Here is an 18803-nt window from a genome sequence, read left to right as displayed (position 1 = left end):
TTGATGAAGGATTGGTAAAAGCCCTTAGAGTTCCTAGAGTCCTGTCATTCGGGATTAGGAGGACACTGGAAAGTGTGGTTAGAGGGCTGAAGGCACCTGGAACATTTAAGTTTCTAGCAGTCTTTTCTGTAGTGTCCCGGCTTTTCGCAATAATGGTAGAGATAAGGAAGCTTTTGGTTTTGTTTAGAGGCCTCCATTTGTTGGGGTTGAAAAATAAGAGTTTCAGTGGTTTTTCTTTTTAGTTGAATCATCTTGGGCATGGGAGCTAGATCACTAAATTTCCTAAATCTGGAGTTGATACAGATTTTCATTTCATCCTTGTCCTTTTAGTAGAAGAGAAACATCCCAGTTCAGCCTATTAATGAACAGACTTAAAGCCTACCTGAGTGGATTTAACATCCAAAGAAAGATCAGAATTTTCTTTAAAAACAATTTGGAGTTGGCTGTAATCATGTGTGGGCTCATTGGACTTCTGTATATAAGCCTGGATCTTATTCCAATTGACTTAGGAAAGTCCTAGTAACTGCCAAATGAAGTAGTTTGGTTATTCCCTGACAATTAGGCACCAGGTTATAATTCTAAAGACTTTTAGGGATCATTCCACTTGGCAGATTCATCCAGTTTTGGGTTTGGCCTTCACTGACAAGCATATCGCTTAGCTAATGAAGTCAGAGGAGCCAGGTTGTTAAGTCTGACCATATGAAATTCCTCAACAAATCCGTGGGGATTCTTGGTTACTTTGGGAAAATCTTTGACCATGGCTCATAGTTCAGCTTTAGTCCAGGGAACATTAGAAATTAAGGGCTTCACATTTGGAGCCCCAGAGGGTCTGATTTTAAATCAGGCATTAATAGGTTTGTGGGAGGAAGGAGTAGGGAGAGGATTGGAGAAATATGGAAGTGATGAAGGGATTGGAATTAGGAAAGTGGAGGGTATAGAGGAGATAAAGACAGTACCGAAGGGAAAGGGGAAGCCAGCACTGGAGACGAAGAGGACAGGGGAGGGGAAAAAGGCCTCAGAAGCATTCTTGTCTTCTTGCCATTGTTTGTGTTCACCTCTGTTAATTTAGAAATGGTATTTGTAAACAGGCGATTTTAGAATCTTGGATATGTTTGGAAGCCTCCAGTTACCAACGAAAATAGGAATTCCATTCAGTGTATTTAATTTTAGAGCTGCAGTCTTCTTTTTTTTTTTTTTTTTAAAGATTTTTTATTTATTTGACAGAGAGAAATCACAAGTAGATGGAGAGGCAGGCAGAGAGAGAAGAGAGAGGGAAGCAGGCTCCCTGCTGAGCAGAGAGCCCGATGTGGGACTCGATCCCAGGACCCTGAGATCATGACCTGAGCTGAAGGCAGCGGCTCAACCCACTGAGCCACCCAGGCGCCCCAAGCTGCAGTCTTCTAATTTGGTTGTGAAAAAAGCAGGTAAGGGGAGGTTGAAAGTTCCTCATAATGGCTCTTGGAGATCTAAATTATCTTTGGATAAGTTGGTCCATTTAGTTAAGAATGCACATGAGGAAGGACCGTAGTTTTTGAACATAAAACCAATCAGGGTCACAGAAGGAGGAGTTCTTAAGAGAATTTAGAGGATTCGGATTCCATACTTCAAAACCCCGAGGTTCAGGGACCCCCCCCCCCAGTGGTTCAGTTGGTTAAGTGGCCCACTCTTGGTTTTGGCTCAGGTCACGATCTCATGGGTAATGGGATGGAGACCTGTGTCAGGCTTTGCCCTCAGTGAGGAATCTGAAAGATTCTCTCCCTCTGCTCCTCCCCCTACTCTCTCTTTCTCTTTCCCCCTCTTTCTCAAATAAATCAATCTTGAAAGCAAAATAAAGCCAGAGGTTCAGAAAACAAATGAGTACTCACCAAAAAGTTGCCTTTAAGAAAACAGATCTTGGTGGTACCTGGATGGGTCAGTAGGTTAAGTGTCTGCCTTCAGCTCAGGTTGTGATCTCGGGGTTCTGGGATCGAGTCCCGCATTGGGTTCCCTGCTTAGCAGGGTTTCTGCTTCTCCCTCTGCCTCCTACTCCCCCTGCTTGTGTGCTTGCTTGCTCTTTCTCTTTCTCTCTGTCAAATAAATAAAATCTTAAGGAAAAAAAAAAAGAAAACAGATCCTGAATAAAATCAGGTCAACCCAATGAAGGGAGATTGAATCCAAGAGGAGACTTACTGAGTTGAAAGGAAGAAGACAACTCTTGGAAGTGGAGAGTACCAGGGGCTCACGTGTGTTCCACACATAGTTCTGGGGGGTCTCCTTCAGTTCCCACTTCTGACACCATGAGATGTCAACCTTTTAACCAACTGAGCCACCCAGGCGTCCCGAGATGTCAACCTTTTAAAAGAAAAATTGTAAACTATTCAGCCAGCAAAATTGAGCTTATATGCGAATAGCAGAAAAATTGCAATTTGGGACAAGCAAACTATGGTGAACCATAGGCAGGTCCAGAGAACAAAGGAGGAGCATGTCCTTTTTTTTTTTTTTTTTTCTTTTTTAGGCTGTGGTGGGGTAGAGAGAGAGAGAGGGTGGGAGAATCTTAAGCAGGTTCCATGCTTAGCGCAGAGCCCAACTCGGGGCTTGATCTCAGAACCCTGGGATCATGACTTGAACCAAAATCAAGAGGTGGGCACTTAACCAACTGAGCCTCTTTTCCTACAGAGGAAAGGAGGAAGTTGGGAGGGGTTTTGTTTTGAACAAAAGTTCACTAGAGGAAAATGAGAGTTTAAAGTGGTGGTGGCTTCTCATTGGCTGTATTGCTGGGCTGAGAGCAAACCTTCCTCCTTCTGGACTACCCAAGCTGTGACCACAAGTGTGGTCACACGTGGTACATGTATCAGAGCCCTCCTCTCATGGCTTCCCAAATCCAATTTTGAGTTAGGCTTTCTTAACACATTTTCATATTTTCCTGCTCTTTGTCCTGTATATGGTGGACTCAGACCCAAATCCAGGATTTCTAATCCAGAGGCCAAGCTTTTATTTTTTTGCCTACTACATTTTGTGAATTGTTTGGATGTGAAATGACATTTTATTTATTAACCAAAATATGACCTCCCTGGGGACAGTACAGTATGTAAATATATACATACATATATGTACATGTAATTTTTTTTTTAAAGATTTTATTTATTTATTTGACAGACAGAGATCACAAGTAGACAGAGGCAGGCAGAAAGAGAGGAGGAAGCAGGCTCCCTGCTGAGCAGAGAGCCCGAGGCGGGGCTCTATCCCAGGACCCTGGGATCATGACCTGAGCCGAAGGCAGAGGCTTTAACCCACTGAGCCACCCAGGCGCCCCTGTATATGTAATTTTTAAATTGTTTGCATCTCAACAGTGTGGCTTTACCTGGGGACATGGGATGGGTGAATAAATGCTGCAATAATTGAGAAAAGAACTTTTGATGTTGTCTAAAATTAAAAAAAAATTAGGAAATACTAACATAAGTGTGTGATTTACCAATGTGGAAGTAATTACCAGAAGAAACCTCTTCAAAAGTTGAAGGAGCTGCTTTTGGGGAATGGAATTCGGGGATGGAAAGGCGCCATGCAGAAGTCTGCTGTTTTTGGCCATGTACCTTACAACTCTAACCCTTGTATTCTATGATGTCTGCAGGTATATAATTAAAAGAAATCCTTTGGCCAGGATAGGGTAAGGGTGTGTTTTCAGAATTTTAGAGCTGAAAAGACTATAGAGATGGTTTCTGCCCTGTTTTTTCATTTTGCGGGTGAGGAAATTGAGGTATGGGAGAGTTCACATGTTTGTCAAGGTTCCATGACTGTGGAGACAAATTTCTAGTGTGAGTTCATACCCTGCTCCAGGCAGGTGGAAAATTTCCCCATACTTGTTATTTCTGAGCTACCTTTCTAGACAATTCTCTTTTCTGTTTTTATCTAGTTTTTATAGAGTTTGAATGGATTATGGAGCTGCTGATTCAAGAGTAGTTATCTCTAACTCCTCGTATTTCCATGAAGAAAAACCTCCAAATATCTTTAGAGTCTGAAGACTCTGAACCTTTTTTGTTAATTCTGTAATAACTTTTAATTAGAATTAAAGACACTTAATGCAGTTTGTCTGCAACTGTTTAGGAATCCAGTTGAATCTGATAAATACTGAAATTTGGGCTAAACTTTTATCCTGAGAAGCTGTGACTAACAGGAGATGCTCAGAGGGCTTTTCCAGTATCTATGTGTATTGCTTAATATTGAAGTTCTAAGAATAAGAGAGGGAGAGATGGATATTATTTTAGAGCAATTCTAGGAAAGTTTTGGGGCTTTTGGGTGTCGCAGTTGGTTTAACGTCCAACTCTTGGTTTCAGCTCAGGGCGTGATCTTGGGCTCATGAGACAGAGCCCCATGTGGGGCTCAGCTCACTGTGCTCTGAGTGGTTTCAGATTCTTTCTCCCTCTGCCCCTCCTGCTCATGTTTTCTCTCTCTAAAGTAAATAAACAAATCTTTAAAAAAAAAAAGTTTTTAACACCCTACCTTTTCTCTTTATCCTAAGTTTTTCTCCTACTCCCCTTGAAGTAGATCAATAACCTAAAGTGAAAATTTTTCTGATTATACACATAATACATATTATTCAGCATTCAAATATTATAGAAATATGTTATGTTGAAATTTAAAGTGCACTGTAATCTTATATTCTGGAGAAACTGCTGTATGGTTTTTCCTCAAAATTTATCTCCATATTACAATATTACTGTAAACAGCTTTCAACTTGGTTTTTCTTTTTAGCTTAATAGATCTTAAGAGTGTTTCCATGACCATACATACAGAGCATTCTGACTTTATAATATTACATCACAGGTTATTTATTTATTTGTTTGTTTATTTAAAGCTCAGGATGAAAGCCTCCTTTTTTTTTTTTTTTTTAAGATGTTATTTTCATTTGACAGAGAGAGACACAGCGAGAGAGGGAACATAAGCAGGGGCAGTGGGAGAGGGAGAAGAAGCAGGCTGCCTGCCAAGCAGGGAGCCCAATGCAGGGCTCCATCCCAGGACCTAGGATCCCAGGATCATGACCTAAGCCAAAGGCAGATGCTTAATGACTGAGCCACTGTGGGGCACCTGCCCCACATCACAGGTTATTTAAACAGTTTCTTATTGTTGGAAATTTGGGTTGTCTCCCATTTTTCTATATTAAGTACAGTGTTTTAGAGAACATTCTTAAAGTAGGCCTGTGTGAGTGTTTTCTGTAGGAAAGTTTTGTGAAAGTCAAAGACAAGAAGATATTAAATTTCTCTAATTTATACTTCCTGTAACAGGTTCCATCATTGAAAATTATATTAGTACCTTTTTTCTTAATGTGTAAGACTGAAGATAGAAACGATTAATACGTGATCAGACAGTGTACCACGAGGTCATAGTAGCAGAGGCTCTGAGCTATTAGGTGAGTATAGCCTCATTTCCGGTTCTTTTTGGTTTTAATATTTTCCCCAAGAGAAGGTAGTAATTGATAACAGCTATAAAAATACTCTCCAGTTGGTGGACGAGCTGCTAATTAGTTTTTATGGAGCATATTTTTTTCCCCAAACATTTTCTTAAGAACATTATTCTAGGACATGCCTTTAAGGAGTTCAGAGAATCCACTAGGTTTCGCAGAGTAACAGAGTGAGTGTATTTTAGCTCTTCTTGTATCGTTAATTTACCTTTGTTGAAATACTGGTAATGGATCAATTTTAAGATCTTCAGGTTTATAGAAAGTACCAGGAGTGGATTTTACTTTTGTTAAATGTGTGCGAAAATATGAAATAAGATGCTTTGGCTAAGTTTCATGATTCAGGGTCATTGAAGCACGAACATTTCAGGAATTCATGTGGCAAAGTTTTTATTGACTATCTTAGAGAATAGATTAATATTTTTGTTGAGTCCAAGCTTTGTTCATAACCATTAAATGAGAGGATTATATGTCATTCCCCAAAATGAGTGTTTTCTGTTTGAAATTTGTATCTGGAGTTCATCCATTTTAGGATTCTCTTTGTAATGTATCAAAATGAGTATAGAAAAAAACAAGTCTGTATGTACACACATATGTTTACATATATACACACATACATGTATTCATGTGTAAGTATATGGTGATATAAGTGGTATTTTATAAATGTCTTTAGGGGGCGCCTGGGTGGCTCAGTGGGTTAAACCTTTTGCCTTCAGCTCAGGTCATGATCCCAGGGTCCTGGGATGGAGCCCCACATCTGGCTCTTGGCTCAGCAAGGAGCCTGCTCCCCCCACCCCCCGCCCCCTCGCCCCCCTCCCCCGCCAGCCTCTCTGCCTACTTGTGAGCTCTCTCTCTGTGTCAAATAAATAAATAAATAAAATCTGGAAAAACAAAACAAAACAACAAAAAACCCCCACCAAAAACGACTTCTTAGGACATGGAGTACTTTATAGTTTGCGTATGCTCTTATTTTGATCTTCTTGTGGGGAGATACAGCTTGTCTAATGTATTCTTACTTACCGTCTATTCTGTAACATGAAGTCAGTTTTTTAAGTTGAGTGTTTAAAATCTCTCCTATTTGTGTGTATTACAAAATGTTGACATTTCGCTTATTTTAAGCAAGACATAGACATTTAAACGCATGTGAAAAAATCTGGCAATGGGACTTGTTGGCCCTGATTTGCCTCAGAGAACACTATTTAATGCAAATTTCTTATCAGCTTGATTAAGTTTGACCTTTTCTGAGTTTTCTCCTAGTACTTCTCCACTGTGTGACCGTTCAGGACCTTGCATGTCCTATTTGAGAGGCAGATCCTGGAGCTCTGAATGAATCTGCTTGTAACTTGTGTTTAGGTCTGGGGCCTGGTTGTGTTGCTGCCTCTCTTTTCTTCCCTTTAAGTAATCCTACCTCTTGATCATGTTCTAGGATTAGTCTGTCACTGAGGAGTGGTCATTCCTTCATAGTGAATCACAAAATGAGTAGGTTTGGTGAGGCTTCCTGACTCAAGCCCAACTGTCTTCAGAGCTTGTCCATATAGGCTTGCCTGGGGCAAACTCTCAATTGGGCTGTCTTCCTTATGTGGATAATTTATAAATCTGCATCTTCCTTGCTGAACTTTGGGACCTTAGGCTTGCTTCTCCATTTCCTGTTGGAGAGGTCTATATTTGGATCCAGAACTCAAATTAAACCCTTGGGTGGCACTTAAGAGTAACTCTGCATTTTAATCATGTAGCAGAATACCTTCTATCAAATCGAATTCTGCATGTGTGTGTTTGTTGATGATCTACCTCTTACTATCACACGATCAATTATTATATATATATATTTTTTAAAGATTTTATTTATTTATTTGACAGAGATCACAAGTAGGCAGAGCAACAGGCAGAGAGAGAGGGAGAAGCAGACTCCCTGCTGAGCAGAGAGCCCGATGTGGGGCTCGATCCCAGGACCCTGGGATCATGACCTGAGCCGAAGGCAGAGGCTTTAACCCACTAAGCCACCCAGGCGCCCCAATTATTATATTTTTTATCTTGTTTGTGTTTCCAGTTTTTCTTTCTCTACTCCATTTCCATACCATTTTCAGTTTGATTTTATAAAGTACAGCTTTGCCCATGTCACTGATCATGGTCCTTTGTAATCTACTGGTAATGATTCAACTCAAAGTGGGATGATTAATTTTATGTGCCAACTTGACCGGCCCAGGTATTTGGTTAAACAGTATTCTGGGCATGTCTGTGAGGGTGTTTCTAGATGAGATTAACATTTGAAGTGGTATACTGAGTAAAATAGATTGCCTTTGTCATTGTGGGTGGATCTCATTCAACTGTTGAAGACCTGAATTGAACAAAAAGACCGAGTAAGGAAGAATTCACACTCTTTGCCTGCCTGTCTTTGAGCTAGGCTCTCAATCTTCTCTGCCTTTAGACTCAAACTTGGACTTGAACTTGAGCTACATTCTTGGCTCTCCTGCTTGCTGACAGTGCTGACTTGCTGACTGATTGTGAAGCTTCTCAGCCCTCATAATTGCATGAACCAATTCCTTATGATAAATATCTCTGTCTGGTGTGTGTGTGTGTGTGTGTGTGTGTGTGTGTGTGTATAAAATCTCCTACTGGTTCTGTTTCTCCAGGGAATACCGAGTGATACATGAGGCATCCATCTATGATCTGGTGCAGGTGCTGTGCTCTGGTTACCACACTGGCCTGTTCTCATTCCTGAACACATCCTACTACTTCTTTTTGGTCCAGCTCTGCTGGGAGTAGCCCTTCCTCTTTCTAGTTACTTCAGCGATGTGCATTCTTCAAGCCCAGTTCAGAGTCTTTGTCCTCCATTAGGTCTTTTTTGGCTACCTCTTGCTATAGCAATTTCTTGGCACGCGAATGGCACGCGAATCTCTGGACTGAAATCTTACAAGCATAGGCATTTGATGCCTTGTAATGTTATCTTTTATATGTTTGACCTTCTTCTAGATTATAAACTCCTTTATGATCTGAACCAAGCTCTATGCTTCCAAATTCTCCACTGTTCTTGATGTTACCTTTCACTTAGTAGGGGGCTGGTGAATGTTTATTGATTTTTTTTTTTTTAAACCACCAAGATCTACTTAGGAAGGAAAGGCCAGTGTGGGACTTGCATGCCCACACTCTGTCTTGAGCCTGTGCAAGAAATGTGGAATTTATTTTCAACAGGACCCAGAAGTCTTCATCAATGTAGTGGTGCAGGGACACTCTGCCAGTTGTTTGGGGTTGGTACCAGAAATGAAACCTATATATAATCCTTGACCTAGAGCCAGCTTTTCCTAAGAACAAAACTGAGTACCAAAGTACTGATGAATTAGCCCGTTCCCGAGGTGCTGATTTGCAGCTACTCTTGTGGTCTTTTGCTTTGCTCTTGTCTCTTAGAATTCCCTTTGCTCTGTTTCTGGTTAAGTCTTTTATATCTTCCTCTGTAAATATCCTAGGTAGTACATTTTTGTCAATAATTTTGAACAAGGGGGAAGGAGAAGAAATTTGAAAATGAGCTATATGTTCCTCGGCAATTTGTATTTATCAAATTTTATGCAAATTTAATTCATACATTTTCCTCATTTTTCCTGTAATTGGATGTCGTTCTTGAGCAACACCATTCGAAATCAGACCTCTTCCTGTTCTTTGGCTCATCTTTTAAGCTTAAAATATTGGAAACCCTCTATACTGTCCATCCTCCTTAGCCTGCTTCCCTGCATGTGTCTTCTAACATACTAGAATTTGCTAAATGTGTATTGTTCATTGACTTTCTCCCTGAGTAAGAATGTAGACCTCTGCAAAGTACAGGGATCTTTGGCTGTATTAGTATTGGCTTTCTTTGGCCATATATCCCAAGACATAGACCCATGCCTGACGTTGAAGACATGTCTTTTGAAATGAGTGGGAGTTTGCTAATTTGGAGCTCGTTACCCCCCCCCCCCCCATTTATTGCTTTGTTGCTTAGCCTTTCTCTTATATCCTCTGAAAGTTCTCCCCTCTTTCCTTCCTGTTACTGAAGTTCACTTCTGTCCAGACCAGGTCTTTTCAAACCATACAACTACCTATTCCTCAGATTTGTGCTTTTGTAATAGTCACGTCATAATAGGAGGAATTTATTGGCCCTTGGCTGTTTGTAGTTTACAAAGCACTTTTACATATATTATTTCATTTCCATATTTGATTGCATATATGAGGTATTCTTTTTTTTTTTTTTAAAGATTTTATTTATTTGACAGAGATCACAAGTAGGTATAGAGGCAGGTAGAGAGAGAGGAAGGGAAGCAGGCTCCCCGCTGAGCAGAGAGCCCCACGCGGGGCTCGATCCCAGGACCCCGAGATCATGACCCGAGCAGAAGGCAGAGGCTTTAACCCACTGAGCCACCCAGGTGCCCATATATGAGGTATTCTTGAGTCTGAGATAGCTTTGTGTTCCTGAGGGCCTTTCACCAAGGTATGCAACTTAGCAAAATCTTGTCTCACCAGGAGATGTGTTCTTCACTGTGTGCCGGGCATACCTCCCCTTGGCTGTACTGTTGGAAAATTTTATGTGAGGAGTGTGTCTCCTTGACATCATCTGGTCTTTTGGTTAGGGACAATCATCTGTTCCTCCAGAAAGATGCCTGTGTGGCATAAGGTCCTCAAGGAAAGTGATAAAAATGAGAAAGTGTAAAGAACAATCACATACATTTACAGGAATCTTTTTGATGCAAGACTCTTGGCTAGATGCTGAAAAAGTGTTGCCTCAAAGTTAATTTGCTTGCAAGAGCTACCTGTAACCTGTCCAGCAGGAATTAGGAGACACAAGCTGGAGTTGAGAAAGCTGGCCTGAAGATTGCAGATCATACAGGGGTGAGACCTGGTGACTTTTCACCAGTAAGTTGCCTCTACCATCTTGGCCTCTCTCCTTCCGAGTTGTGAAGATGAAAAAAACAATTTTCTTCCTAAAGGCCTTCTGTTCTTGCCTCCAAGCCATGGGAGTGCTCAATAACTATTAGTGTCTAATGATGACACAGGAATATTCCTCTGAGCAATTGGAGAGCTGTAGGCGTGTCACACATTGACAGGTGCTCACAAATCTCTTTTTGCTATTTTGAAATATCACTGCCAGGGGACTTGTATACAACTTGTTCTGACAGAGCGGTCTTAAATATTCATTCCTTTTACCTATTACTTCAGAGAAATGCCAGCATTTAGTCTTCAGGCTGCCAGTAGCAATTTTGGCAGAATCGTATTATAACTTTTTCAAGATACTTATTTTGAGATAACTCATTTATTTACACATTAATAGGTTGAAGTTATGTTAATGATGGAGGAAAATGCACTTAGAGGTCAGTGGAAACTCAGGGGTTAAATGGAAGTCTCTGATCATTTATACTCTGCTAAGTTTAATAGCAAGGATTTATTATTATGGGATGTAGGATGGCAACTTAAATCCATATCTGGTTCCAAGCCCTGTTCTGCCCTTTAGTAAATGTATGACTTTGGACAAGTTCTTTTCTTCTGATGAACCTTAGCGTCCTCATCATTAAGTGAAGATAAGAATGCCAACCCCAGGGAGTTTCTGTGAGGGTTACATAAAATAACAGCTGTGATGTGCTTAGCATGGAATAAAAAATCACTGCATGGTAATTGTTATTTATGTATGGAGGCTCTATTAGCACCATTCTAGGGAATTGGGGAGGTGTTGTGGTCAAGAGGAGTGTAAAATATATATCTGCAAGGCCACAAAAGAGATGGCAACAGATATGTAATTGACATATAAAAAAATCAAAACAGTAGGTAATACAGTGTCATTTGTACAGATAGTACAATAAGAAACAAGGCAGATGTCGCTGTGGTCGGAGTCTTCAAGAATCATGGTGGGGATTGTGTCAGGATTTCTTTGGTCATAAATTATAGAAGTTAAACTGTACAGAAGGGGAATTTATTGGCTGACATGGCCAAAGTATGGGACAGGTGAGGTGAATCTCAGGGAAGCCAAAACTGAAAACTCCTGTACCGCCAAGACTCTCTGTTTCTTATCTCTCCTTCTCTCTAGGTCAGTTCATCCACGGGGCAGGGCCCTGACTGGGGCCTGGCTGGGGCCTGGCTGCCAGCAAGCCAAAGATCACCCAGAAAGGGGGGTTGATCTTTTCCCTTCGTCCAAACTCAGAATCCCAGGAATGGCTCTGGTTGACCTCTCTTGGGTCATCCTTGTCCTTACGGCCAGTGGCATACATTATCTGTTAACTGGAAGTCCCATTTAGAAATCACATACTTGGGATGGGGAAGAGGAACAGTTTCCTAAACAGAAGGATTGTGCTTTTCTCAGAAGAAAGGGGTGCTGGACCGCCAGAGTGGGAGGTGTTTTTACTCCTGGAGGAGGAAACTTTAGTGGGTCACATGGAGAGAGGCAGGTATGAAGAACACTAAACCAAAGGCACAGAGTATGGAATGAGAAGATGATTTGTATTAGTGTAATAGAATAAAGTAGACTCAGAGCGAGTGGTTTAGAGTTAGTTGAGGAATTTGGAATGATATGATAAGGCATATATCCCAAGAACTGACATCAATTCGACGTGTTATGTGGGGTCCTGGCTTTTATTTAAAAATAGGTTTTAGGGGAACCTGGGTGGCTCAGTGGGTTAAAGCCTCTGCCCTCGGCTTAAGTCATGTTCCCGGGGTCCTGGGATCAAGCCCCGCATTGGGCTCTCTGCTCAGCGGGGATCCTGCTTCTTCAACTCTCTCTCTCTCTCTGCCTGCCTCTCTGCCTACTTGTGATCTCTTACTCTGTCAAATAAATAAATAAAATCTTTAAAAAAATAGGTTTTGGGGGCGCCTGGGTGGCTCAGTGGGTGAAGCCGCTGCCTTCAGCTCAGGTTACGATCTCAGGGTCCTGGGATGGAGCCCCGCATCGGGCTCTCTGCTCAGCAGGGAGCCTGCTTTCTCCTCTGTCTCTGCCTGCCTCTCTGCCTACTTGTGATTTCTCTCTGTTAAATAAATAAATAAAATCTTAAAAAAAAAAAAGGTTTTGGGTGCCTGCGTGGCTCAGTGGGTTAAGCTGCTGCCTTCGGCTCAGGTCATGATCACAGGGTCCTGGGATTGAGTCCTGCATCAGGCTCTCTGCTCAGCAGGGATCCTGCTTCCCTCTCTCTCTCTGCCTGCCTCTCTGCCTACTTGTGATCTCTCTCTGTCAAATAAATAAATAAAATCTTAAAAAAAAATAGGTTTTATATTGTAGGCCAAATATTTGAGTTGGTAACTTGAGAACTAAGTTGAATGCAGTTGGAAAGTTACACTCAATGAGTATAGACAAGGTGGTCTTTGTAGTCAGACTCTTTGCTGTATTCGTCCAGGCACTCCCTTGACAATTAGATGTTATCAAGCATTCATAGTACCTTTCCTGCAAAAGAACCCCAAAAACCAAAAACCAAAAAACTGTATTTCAGAGTAACTAAGTAGTTTGAAAAATACTGTTTAAAAAAAATTTTTTTTTTAAAGGATTTTATTTATTTATTTGACAGCAAGAGATCACAAGTAGTCAGAGAGGCAGGCAGAGAGAGGGGGGAAGCAGGCTTCCTGCTGAGCAGAGAGCCAACCTGAGGCTTGATCCCAGGACCCCAGGATCATGGCCTGAGCCGAAAGCAGAGCCACCTAGGTGCCCCCACAAAATGCTATGTTTTTAGAAGATTTCTAGCTAATAAATGCAGAAGGAATGATAAAATAAATAGAACCATCTTATTACTCCTAATGAAATAGTAGATCTAGGGAATGGTCTCCAGAGACTAGAGGTCAACAGCTGATGGCAGACTTTATAATTAGGCTAATAACCCCTGAACCCACTGATCAATCTTAATGTTACAAAAAAGAGAAAGAAGTAGGTACTAGAGGCCTCCTAATTTGACTCGATAGGAAATATACAGAACCATCCATGAAGTTTCTTGTTTGTTTGTGGGGTTTTTTTGACCATTTTTTTTTAAACAAACAATGTAATTTTGGTCAAACCTTTATATCTGAACTACTAGTTTATAAGAAGCACAGGAAAAAGAGGACCATGCAAAACAATACCATGGAGAGATAATCATCTGAATCCAGAATGTAGAAGTTTCTGTAGGACAGATTACTCTGTTTGATTAAATAAATGACAAGAAAAACCAAGAGGGAAGAGAAGCTATCACTAGGGGACTTGAAATATGTATTCATTATGTTTGGATCTTGATTTGGATAAATTAGCTATGAAGTTAAAAATTATAAATAGAAAATTTGGTCAATTTAAACTCTGGATATTGGGTACATCAGAGGACTTTTTAAAAAGGAATAGTAGCAGCACCTGGGTGGCTCATTTGAGTGTCCAGCTCTTGGTTTCCACTTGCGTCATGATCTTAGGGTCCCAAGATTGAGGCAAGCCCTGTGCTGGTTCTGGGCTCAGTGTAGAATCTGTTTGTCCCTCTCTCTCCCTGTCCCTCCCACTCACGTAGAGAGTGAGTGCACACTCTCTCTAAACTAAAAAAAGCGAAAGAGATATTAGTGGTATTATTATTATTTTATTTTATTTTTTTTTTAAAGATTTTATTTATTTATTTGACAGATAGAGATCACAAGTAGGCAGAGAGGCAGGCAGAGAGAGAAGGGGAAGCAGGCTCCCTGCTGAGCAGAGAGCCCGATGCGGGGCTCGATCCCAGGACCCTGGGATCATGACCTGAGCCGAAGGCAGAGGCTTTAACCCACTGAGCCACCCAGGCGCCCCAGTGGTATTATTATTTTAAAAGGTCCTAATTTATTAAAGATGCATACTAAATTTTTTTTGGTTTATTTAACACCACAACTTGGTATTAGTTTCCTCTGGCTCACTTAGCAAATCACCACCTGCTGGGTGGATTAAGCAAGAGAAATTGATTCTCTCCTAGTTACGGGGGGCCAGAATTCTAAACTGAGTGTTTGGCGGGCCTTCAGGGCTGAAGAAGTTGCAGGGGCCAGAACACGGCTGGCCATGTTCTCTGAAGTTCTGCGGGAGGCTTCCTGTGTCTTCTGGCTTCTGGTAGCTGTCCTTGGCTGGTTGATACTCTCCCATCCCCTTCTCTGTACACCTGTGTCTCATGTCCCTCTGCCTCTCACGAGAACACGTGATTGCATTTAGTGCCTCCTCGAGTAAATGAAGATAAATTCCTCCTTAAATCCTAGATTACGGTCACACCTTTTGCTATGTGAGGTAGTATTCACAGCTTCTGGGTCTTAGGAAGTGATCTATCTTTCGGGGCATTTATTATGCTTACCTTAGATTTGCTTTCATTTTGAAACAACCCGGGCAGAGGCAAGGAGTACAGGTGAGAGATTATGATCGGCTGAATTAGGATTGGCCATAAATTGTTAATTTTTAAGCTGAGCGATGGCAGTTCATTGTACTGCTCTCTCTACTTTGTATGTGTTTGAAAATTGCCATAATAAAAAGTAAAAACAAGAAAGGTCAACTCGGAGCAGGATCCCTTAGTAACCATCCAGACAGTATATCACAGTAAGGTCTGATGAATGCAAACCTCAATTTTTTTCTGTTAATGAAAATTAGGTATGAGATTTCTAATATCCTAGGTCATCCTTCAGCTTTTCACTACCTTTTTAGATGCTTCTCAAGAAAAATGAAGGATGGGGCACCTGGGTGGCTCAGTGGGTTAAGCCACTGCCTTCGGCTCAGGTCATGATATCAGGGTCCTGGGATCGAGTCCTACATCGGGCTCTCTGCTCAGCAGGGTGCCTGCTTCCTCCTCTCTCTCTCTTTCTGCCTGCCTCTCTGCCAACTTGTGATCTCTCTCTGTCAAATAAATAAATAAAAATCTTTAAAAAAAAAAAAAAGGAAAATGAAGGATGAATGAAAATCTGTTTGCTTGGAATCAGAAATTGTAAGATGAACTGGAGTTTAGCGAAGTTCTTTTCCTCTTCTATACTATAGTCTTGGTGATTGTGTGAAGTGGCATGGCTGTCTGTGAAGACTCATGGGCAAAGTAATTTATTGTATTATGATGTCTTTCTCAAGTGGATGAAATTATAAAAGGGTTAGCACTTTTCTTATGGAACCTTACTTTCAAGTCTGTTTCCATGTGATCATCAAATGTCTCAGTGAAAAGTCTGTTTCCATGTGATCATAAAATGTTCTCCGTGGCCTATAGAGTACATTCCCTGGCATAGCTCCATAGTAATTAGTATTTTTCTATGAATTACTCTTTTAGGTAGTAATACACTGTTAGAAGGTGTGAGAAATCTAGTCTATCTAGTCCCCCCCCCCCCCCCATACTGAGATTTTTCATGGTTGTGCCTCCTCACCCCTGTGCTGGAAAGATTTCAAATTAAACATTTAAAAATAACCACATGATGGTTGCCTGGGTGGCTCAGTCAGTTAAGCATCTGCCTTCGGCTCCGGTCAGGATCCTAGGATTCTGGGATTGAGTCCTGCTTGGGACTCCCTGCTTCTCCCTCTCCCTCTGTTGCTCTCCTCTGCACGTGTTCTCTCTTGCCATCTCTTTCTCTCAAATAAATAAGTAAAATCTTACAACACACACACACACACACGCACACATATATAATGAGCACAGCATTTCTCAAAGAGCTATTGTGGTGTATCAAAAAATACAATATGTCTCAAAACATTGCTGCGTGCCCAATTCAGCCTTAAGTGTATGTGCTATAGATGACGATGTTAGGATACTGTTGTAGACTGTTCAAGTTACTTTACATATGCTTGAGCAACTTACTGATTTTTTTTTTAAGTAAAGGAAAACAAATTCATATGCAGAATCTCTGATCAAATAATGCGTAATCATGACTTTAGTCGCCAAAAGCAGCATGTTTTTAACACTGCTTTTAGTCTTTAGAAGTCAGTTTATTGACATACTGTGGTTTGTATTCTTTCCTCAGTGGTTTTCTCTCATGAATTTGTTCCTTCCCAAATTAAAAGCTGCCTTTTGAAGGGTTGGTATAAACTCTAGTTGCAAAATTTCAGAATTAGACTGTCTTTTTTTAGCTCATGGAGTTAGAACTTAGCTGGTACATTTGTTGTTGATATACAAGACTACTAAAGCCCTGTTCCTTCTTTTGTGTTTGTTCTGAGCTCCAGTACAAATTGGTCTTTGTAAGTCAGGCAGAAAAAACACGTGGCCCAAATTCGACTTTTTGTGATGTATGTGTTCAGATAGTCTAGAAGGCTGACTACATTTTAAACTTACTATATTGCTGTGACATTGTCTCCAAGCTTATAGGAAAGCTGTATTTCTTTGGAGGGTGTGGACTGGAGGTGGCATATTGTAGTAACATAGATTTAAAAATGGCTTTTCTATGTGGGTAAAGTCATTGGTGAAAGAATAGATTAAATCCCAGCAAGCCTCTTGGGCATTTTAGTTGCTTCCTAAATGGCTTATTATAAAACTTGCCGGTGATTATTAAATTTCTCAGCCATTCCATCCTTTAAGAGTTGTAAAATCACCCAATTTATGTACCCTGCAATAAAGGAGAAGTGATGTATGGAAATAATCAAGATAGGGTTTGCATTTCATTTGATATAGTATCATGATAATCTGTTTTGCATTTTTTAGTGTATGCTTGTGAGCAGGGAAGAAATATTTACTCAGGAATGTTCTTTATGAAATAGATTCTCTTATTCTCCAGGTATACCATAATTTTTCAGAAACCCATATTTTTACATCAAATGAGATAAATTTTGTTTTTTCTCTTTGCTACTTTTTCTTCTCCATTTAAAAGAAGACAAGCTATGATGTAGAAAGCTGGTGGAAAAAGCAGCCTAGCATTTGTATGATGCTTTTTGGTTTGCAAATAATTAACAAATGAGGAACTCTTAGGCAAAACCAAATCATTATCTTTGACCAAATCATAGACAGAGAATACCATCCAATATTTTATCAGTTGATGATATCCTTTGTATCTCTCAAGTCCATTCATTCCTTTCATCTGCATTAACTCTACCCTCTCTTCTAGATGATTACTGGGGTTTCTTACCTGGTCTTCCTGATTCTACCCTGTCTGCTCCCCAATTGGTTCCTCATTCCAGCCTTGGTGATGTGAGTGTGTGTATGTGTGTGTACATGTATATACATGTATATGTGTATACATGTATATACACACATCTATATGTATATGTATTTATTTAAAAATTTATTTATTTTGAAAGAGAGAAAGAGGGAGAACATGTTGGGGGAAGGGTACGGAGGAGAGAGAGAGAGTCCTTAGCAGACTCTGTGCTGAGTGTGGAGCCTGACATGGGGTTGGATCTCATGACATTGAGATCACAACTTGAGCTGAAACCAAGAGTCTGACTCTTAACTGACTGCTCCGTCCAGGTGCTCCCGGGCTTAGTGATATTTAAACAGTGCAGATTTCATGGTGTCATTTTCTTCCACATTGTCCCTCCCAATTTAGGAGGCTTAGGGCTTCTCATTAAGGTAAGGATGCTTACGTGTGCCAGGCTCTGGAGGAGGGTCCAGCCTGACTACCTTGCTCACCTATCTCACACCCGTCCCACATTAGCTCGCAATACTTTAGCACCACAATCTTTCTTTCAGTTCTTACTGTGCTCTTACTCTTTTAAAAAGCCACAGAGTCTTTGCACATGCTGTTTGCTATTCAGAACTCTGTTCCTTCCCACCCCTACCGTCTGCAGACGTCTCCCTCTCAGTCCCCTTTGCTTAATTGGTTAACTCCTATTTATCTTCAGCTCAAATCTTCTTTCCACAGGGAAGACTCGACTCCTTATACAAATTGAGTCTTGCCGTTATAATGAATCTTTTATATCACCATGAATCTTACTCTCTCCCGTTGGACTTCGTGGTTACAATTTACGTGCTTAGGTAAATTGTCTCCAGAAGGGCAGGTGGTGGGTCTGTTTTTGCTCACCATTGTATCTCTAGGACCTACTTAGCGCAGTACCTAGCACATGTTAGGTGTACCGCAAATATTTGCTGAATGAATGAAAACCATGAGAAAAAATGGTTTGTGACATAGCTGTTCCCTAATTAAAGCACATGCATTGTGCCAATACCAAAGACATTGGAAGAAGTGAAATATGCCTTTTGAAGAGGTGATTTGGGGAGGTTGCCTGCTTATTACTTAACTGCTGCTGTTGGAAAGGAATTCTGGAACAATTTAAGGATTGTTTTTAGAAGAAGTTTATAAACCAGTTAAGAAAATGATTTGCCCTTTTGATTAAAAATATCCAGTTTGTTGGGGTGCCTGGGTGGCTTAGTTGGTTAGCGTCCGATTCTTGATTTCAGCTCAGGTCATGATCTTGGGGTGGTGAGGTTGAGCCCTGAGTTGGGCTCTGTGCTTAGCATGGAACCTGATTGAGATTCTCTCTCCCTCTGCCCACACTGCCCCAGAATAAATAAAT

General features: G+C 40.8%; 1 protein-coding gene across 4 annotated transcripts in view; it reads left to right on the top strand.

The window, feature by feature from the left end:
• Positions 1-18803, top strand: part of FHIP1A (FHF complex subunit HOOK interacting protein 1A) — a 229383-nt gene that overhangs the window by 8084 nt on the left and 202496 nt on the right. Inside the window, exon 2 of one of the 4 annotated variants that reach the window (XM_082728127.1) lies at positions 5259-5383. The exons of the other annotated variants lie outside the window; for them this stretch is intronic. The gene's annotated coding sequence lies outside the window, so the exon portion shown is untranslated. The remainder of the gene's footprint in view (positions 1-5258; positions 5384-18803) is intronic. 4 annotated transcript variants of the gene reach the window in all.

This window comes from Mustela nivalis (assembly GCF_964662115.1).
Source record: "Mustela nivalis genome assembly, chromosome: 4".
Classification (NCBI taxonomy): domain Eukaryota; kingdom Metazoa; phylum Chordata; class Mammalia; order Carnivora; family Mustelidae; genus Mustela; species Mustela nivalis.
The sequence above is the reverse complement of the archived record's forward strand: the minus strand, read 5'-3'. Positions and strand labels throughout refer to the sequence as shown.